General features: G+C 52.5%; 1 protein-coding gene across 2 annotated transcripts in view; it reads left to right on the top strand.

The window, feature by feature from the left end:
- The first annotated feature begins 1,418 nt into the window (after positions 1-1,418).
- Afap1 (actin filament associated protein 1) overlaps positions 1,419-6,856 on the top strand; it is a 134,846-nt gene continuing 129,408 nt past the window's right edge. For both annotated transcript variants that reach the window (XM_047566840.1, XM_047566841.1), the window contains exon 1: positions 1,419-1,595. The gene's annotated coding sequence lies outside the window, so the exon portion shown is untranslated. The remainder of the gene's footprint in view (positions 1,596-6,856) is intronic.

Here is a 6,856-nt window from a genome sequence, read left to right as displayed (position 1 = left end):
TGCTCTGCACACGCAAGTGACTCAGGGCTGGTCCCTGCTGGGTCCTAGAAAGGCCTCACCTCACCGGAAGGAGCCTGCACAAATGAAAATCCAGCAGGGCCATGAGGAGGTGACCTGGTGCTGTGGGAAAGGTGAGGCTGAGGGGTGTGAGTGGGGCAGAGAGGCTGTTCACCTACAGGGAAGGATGTGGAGGTGCAGGCGGTGTGGTCAGGGAAGCACCTTGTTTTGGCCATGAGTAGTGTGAAGTGCCTCCTGGGAGTCCAGTGGGGGTCTGTGGGAGGTCAGGGCTGGAGTGATCTGGCAGCGCCCAGAGCATGTGGTTGGTGTCTGAAGCCAGTGACAGTGAGGTGTTCTGGAAAGGTGTTCATGCAGACAGACTGCTGGCTCCAGCCAGGGGACACCCTACCATGTCAGCTTGTGCAGAGAAGGGGGTGGGTCCCGGAGGGAGAGGGGAAGGGGGTGGGTCCCGGAGGGAGAGGGGAAGGGGGTGGGTCCCGGAGGGAGAGGGGAAGGGGGTGGGTCCCGGAGGGAGAGGGGAAGGGGGTGGTCCCGGAGGGAGAGGGGGAGGGGGTGGGTCCCGGAGGGAGAGGGGGAGGGGGTGGGTCCCGGAGGGAGAGGGGGAGGGGGTGGGTCCCGGAGGGAGAGGGGGAGGGGGTGGGTCCCGGAGGGAGAGGGGGAGGGGGTGGGTCCCGGAGGGAGAGGGGGAGGGGGTGGGTCCTGGAGGGAGAGAAGCAGCCAGCAAGGTAGTGGAAAACCTAGACCGTGGGTCGCCTTCCCCAGAGCTCAGATAACAACAGGACAGGTTTTACAGACTGATACTTGGGTAAATGGGGGTGGCAGGTGGAGAGAGGGGGGCATCTCGGGCGGGGAATGGCCAACACTAAAGCTCTGGGGCAGGAAAGGGCATGATTAGCTCCGGGCTCCTGGCTCCTTTATCAGGCATTAAAGTGAGACGAGTGGTCCTGCCTGGCAGAACTCAAGGGACGCTCAAGTTCGCTTTCATGCCATTGCTAAAGAACACTCGCATGCTTCGAAATGTTTGTTGAATGACTAAAACGCAAACGATGGAAGGGACTATGTGACTTGCGGCACCAGGTGATCTTTTTCCTTGGGCCTCAGCTTCCCTCGGTAAAGCAAGCCTGTCTCTCACTCTCAGTTCTGAAACCTGAGTTCGGGGTTTGCGGTGAGCACCGGCGGCCTTGCCGAAGCGTTGTGGCCAGACTTCCAGCAGCTAAGCATCCAGGCAGCCGGGGGTCCAGGCCAGCCCGCAAGGCCCCGCCCGGCCTCCCTTTGTTCCCTGGCCCCGCCCCCTGCACGCTTCTCTCTTCTCATTGGCCAGGGGGCGGGCCCCGGGCGCTGGCCGCGGGGCGGGGCGCTGCGACGGGCGGGGCTGCGCGCGCCTGCGCAGTGCCAGCGGCTGCAGCCCCGTGCCGGCTGCATCCCCGCGCGGAGCCGGCGGAGCCGGGAGCTTGCTGAGGCGGAGGGCCCCGCCCCGGCTCCATTGTTGAGGCGCCGCCGCTCTGCCGCCTGCCGCTGCGGGCTGCGCTGTCTCGGCCGGCGCCCGGGCGGGAGTGGCGCTGCGAGGCGGGCCTGAGGTGAGGCTGGCAGCGGGGCCCGCGGGGTGGCGGGCGGGGCGGGGGTCCTGGCCCCGGCGACCGGCCGTGGCGGTCCCAGCGGGCGCCGCCCTGAGCCGCGGGCCGGGCCGGGGACCCACCGGGCCGACCGGGCCCTAGCGCGGCGCTGCGCCTGGGCATTGTCTCGCCTCGGGGCGGCACCGAGGCCCGGCGCCCGCTGCGACCCGCGCCTGAGTCCCGGTCGCCTGCGAGTCGGGCTCAGCCACGGTCCCCGCGTGGGACCGGTTCTCCGTGTGTCATTGAGGGCGGCCGCGGACCCGCGCCTGGCGCCCTTCCCGGCCCTTCGGTCGAGGTGCAGGCTCGCTGGCGTCTGTGCCGCCCAAGGCACTGCGTGGACCAGCGCTGGGCGCGGGTCTCCGTGTGTCATTGAGGTGACAGCGTGGACCTGCGCGTGGGAGCCTGGTCTCCGTCCCACCGGGTGCGAGCGGCTCTCTTTTCAGTATGTCATTGAGGGTGACAGCGTGGACCTGCGCGTGGCGTCCGCGTCTTCGTGTGTCACTGCGGGAAACAGCGTGGACCTGGGCGTGGGGGCCAGACGCCTGTGTCCTACCCTGGTGTCAGCGGCTCTCATCTCAGTGCGCCTTGAGGGTGACAGCGTGGAACCGCGCGTGGGGCCGATCTCCGTGTCCCACCGGGTGCGAGCGGCTCACATCTCAGTGTGTCGTTGAGGGTGACAGCGTGGACCTGCGCGTGGGCGCTCGTCCCCTCCCGCTGTGGCTTCTGGGGCTGTGGTCCCTTTTCACCCCCAGCGGTGCTGGGGGGGTGCACCGCGGGGTGCGCCAGGCTGAGCGCGGGGGCGGGGGCGCAGTTGGCTGGGGCGGCCGCACTGTCGACCGCTCTTTGATTTATTATTTGCAGAGTGAGCAGCTGCGGGAGCGACAGGCTGCGCTCCCCTACCCTAGCCAGGTCCCCAGGGAGCGCGGGATTGTCACCGCGGCTGGGACCACGTCTGGCTGCCGAGTTTCCTGCTCTGCGGGCGGCTGGGCAGTCTGGGAGCAGGTTCTGATTGGAGGGAGCAGAGCCCCTCTGCCCAGCACTTCTTGATTTCTTCCGTTAGGAATAGGAAGAAGGAAACGCGCGCGCGCACACACACACACACACAGACACACACAAACACACGAAAACTGGAAAGCCAGAATTAACACACACACACACACACACACACACGAAAACTGGAAAACCAGAATTAACTTTGCAGCTCTCAGCGCTTGGAGAGGGGGAGGAAACTCTCCCAAGAATTTGGCGGACTGGAAAATGCGTTTGAAGCAGGAGAATCCACACCCAGGGAAAGAGGCCAAGGCAGTTACAGTTGGAGGTCAGATTAAAAGCGCTAGGGTGAGATCCGGGGAGGGGGAAACTCTGATTTGGGATGGAGGAGAAGACCTGAGGCTGTCCCTAGGTCCTCTGTGTTTCTTAGGCTAAGTAAAGTGGGATCATTTATCCTTCCATCAAACGTTTCAAAACACCTATTATTGCCCAGGGAGATTCTCCTCCTGGGTGATGCAAAATCAGACAAGACAGCATTTCCTTTTTACCGAGCTGAGGGAAAACAACAGTAGGCACAAGAAGTGCTCATATCTGGCCTGAAGTCCTTTCAAGAGAGGCTGCCCAAATAACTGGTCTACAAGACAGCTGTGCTAATCACTTGGCTGTCACTGTTGTCCATATTAAGCTTAGGGCCCTTCATCATTTTCCAGTTCTGTCCTCACCTATGCTGCCCGCCCCAGCTCCAGTCATTCAGCTCCTGCTTAGCCATTCTTTTTAGTGGTACCTGACCTCTGAAGCCTTCCCTGCCTGAAGTCCTGCCCTTAGGAGTGCATGGTCTTCAGGGACAGTGTGGGTTTGGGCAGTAAGTGGTTAACTGTAGCACAGCTTGAAATATGCTCTGATAGGGAGGCACAGTTTGTGCCCGGAGCAGGGAAGAGGTGCAGCCAAAGAGAGGCCTGTTTCTATACCGAGTCCAGTCTTCCGTGTTAGCGTGAACCTTCAGATCCTTGGCTCACCGAAGGGCTGTTAAATTAATTTTTTGCTATTACTTCCTAGTATTTCTTGCATAGTGCAGAGTACTTGATTAGAATTTATTGAGTCTAATTTTGGGTCTGGAATTCATTTACTGTTTGTTCCTGTAAGGCTGCCTCATCTGGACTTTATAATTCTCACCTTTGAGGGTCTTAAACTGAATAATTTCCAAGATCCTCCTCAGCCTTTAACCTTTCATTCTTTCAACCAAATATAGCAGAGAAAAGTTCTTTCAGTAGCAGTGGTACAAATAGTGAAGATGTTTGAAAATGTCTTCTAAAGAGAAAGTTCCTTTTCTTCCTTTTTAGTTTCTTCTAAACAAGATTGGTTGCCTGGTGTGTACTATCTCATTGTTAAGGACTAGCATCTACAATGAGCTTAAGTGACCTTTTGGTGTTGTGTATTCTTCATAATTATGTGATACTTGCAACATCTTCATTCTATTCCATTAGTTTTTTTTTTTCTCTCTCTTTATGAAATTGTCGGGACAGATCTTTTTTTCTGGAGCATTTTATCAATGTTTAAGTATCATTAAGTCTGTCAACTTTAGGCTTTTCTGTGTCCCAATTCATAACAGAGTTTTTATTTTGGAGAATCTGAAATAAATAGAATTTCGAGGCTGCCTCAAGTAGATGCACATGGCTTTATGTAACAGCTTAAAGCATAGTTTAAAATTACAACTTGCAAAAAGTTTCATCATATGTTAAATGACCTATAAGGAAGCTCTGATTTTAAGGAATGTAGAATCCAATCCTTTAAGACATTAAACCCCTTTTCAATTTATCTATTTGATAAGGGGGAATTTTGGTGTCCTTGAGTTTCTTCAAGCCGCATGTCTCTGTAGAAAGGGTACACAATTTTCTCTGCTGATCTTAGTTATTTGGATAATTACCAGGATTAAAAATAGATAATAGCTGTTTGGTCAAGTAGTAATGCTAGTGTATTACGATTTTACCTCGGTCAGTAGCACTTTTTGATTTGTGTTCTTTTCTTAATTAAAAAAAGTTCTTTGTTATATGCTCCAGGTGGTTCGTTTACTTAGGGAATCTCACTTTAGAAAAACTGGACTGGTTTTTCTTCATGGTTTTCTTAATGTTTTAACTGAGACGTAACTAGTTAATGCTTGTTCTTCACTGAGAATGTTTGCAGCAGGCTTGATTTTTTTGTAGATTCAATGGCAGGGGGTTTCGTGAGGGCACGTGTGGGGATGTACACTTCAGAACTGCCCTTTGTGCTCTCGCCTAGGGCTGGGACAGAGAATGACTCACACATCACTGGAGCACTCCTTGGTTTGATGCCATTGGTGTGGTGTCTGAGAGATTGGTTTGGCTGCAGGAGTGTGTTAAACAATGATGGTACGTCCCCTTTTTCAGATTATGATGATTCTATAAATCATCTTGTTTCCCCTAAGTACTTTTTGCCTAGAACTGGAGATTCAGAGAGTGTTTTTTCTTGAACTGTGGTTCTAAGTCTCTGTTTCACCTTCACCCCTGCCTACCTTGCTTACCCAGTGCTTTTCTCTTTCTTTTCCACTGTCAAGTTCTGATTATGTAGATGTCTGTTGCAGGCCGCTTAAACCTTTTTGAATGTTGACAGGATATATAAGAGTATATTAAGGATAGCTTACACTGGTTCTTTTGTGCAGGGGACTCAGTTAGAAACTCGGCTCTACAAAGGCTTTTGTTAAGTCCACGTTTATCCTCTGAACTTCAGTTCTCATCCCTAAAGGACGTTAGCTGTTAGTAATACCTGTTCTGCCTAACTCAAAAGATTTTTCTGAGGATCAAATGAAACTATGAATGTAACAATTTTCTAAGTTGTAAAATATTGTGTTGACAAAGATGAATAAAAATGCTTTATTAATAATTGAATGTATCTGTGTTTTTCTTTAAAACTCCAAATTTGATATGCTCTAGGTTGTTAGGCAACTTCATTTACAGTTCCTGTCTTTAGTTGGCCAACATTGTTTGAAGTGCATTTTGGGGCATCATCAAGTTCATGTTCAGTTACCATTTATCTTTTGTAAACAAAATTATTGAGAGGTGTGCACAATTGAGCCTTTAGTAATCTCTCCCATCTGCTTACATCCCCACGAGCCTTCCTTTAATGAAGCATAATTTCTTTCTTAACATTTCAATTCCCAAGTGAGCGATCTTGTGGTTGGGGAAGGCAGAGGGCAGTGGGAGGCCAAGGTGGGGAGAGTACTCACCTGTTCGTATGGGAAGCAACGGTGCTAGTGAGCTTCCTGCATCTGGGTGGGCCTGGCTCTGGCACCGAGGGGTGCCCGTGACTCTCCTCTCCTCAGGCCCCTGCCTGAAGAGCTGTTTGTGAGTGTCCAGCTTTTCTTTGTCTTCGTCACCTCTACAGAGGGCTTCCAACGCCCTAGACATCAGCGGCAGGAGAACACAAAGGCCAAAGAACCTGGCCCTGGGCCTCTACGAACTCTCGTTGTCTGTGTGGATATTAAGTTATACCATGATATGTTGCATCGTCAAACATCCTATGGATTTCCTGTGATGTGCCAAAGCACTATGCAGGGCCACAGTGACTTGTGGGAAGAGGGGTGCTCACAGGCAGTGGGAAAAGCAGACTTGGATGTGTGTAGGCAAGTGCTGGGAGAGGTTCCTATGGTGACTGGCGGCCAAGTTGGTGAACACACACCTGCATTTAGTCCCTGGTGTGAGGCTTCAAGTTTTCAGTAAGACAGGTATGGGTAGGTATATAAGTTAAAGGAAAGGCTTTTGTAGACATTATGAGACGTTTATAGTTCCTCAAGTCACTGTTTGTCAGGACAAGTCTGTAATCCTTTGTTTCAGATGGAATATGGCCAGTCTTACCTTTTGATTTAAGGAAGTCAGTAGACTTTTGTCAAATACCCACATTATACCAGACACTGTTGGGGGTTTCATCAACATCACTGTATCAGTTTCCTACAGATGCTGTAACAAATGACCACAAGTTTAATGACTTCAGACAACACGCACGGTACCTACAGTCCTGTAGGTTAGAGTTCTGACCTGGATCTCAGTGGGTAAACATCAAGGCATCCTCAGAATTTCTACTGGAGTTTCTGGGAAGGGTTGCTTCCAGGCTTACTTGGCATTGGCAGAATGTAGTTCCTTGCGGTTGTGGGACCAGGTCTCTGTTTCCTTGCTGGCTGCCAACTGTGGACCCACCTCAATGCCTCTTTCTGTCCCTGCATG

Source organism: Sciurus carolinensis, chromosome 10 (assembly GCF_902686445.1).
Source record: "Sciurus carolinensis chromosome 10, mSciCar1.2, whole genome shotgun sequence".
NCBI lineage: Eukaryota > Metazoa > Chordata > Mammalia > Rodentia > Sciuridae > Sciurus > Sciurus carolinensis.
This window is presented reverse-complemented; position numbering and strand designations above follow the sequence as displayed.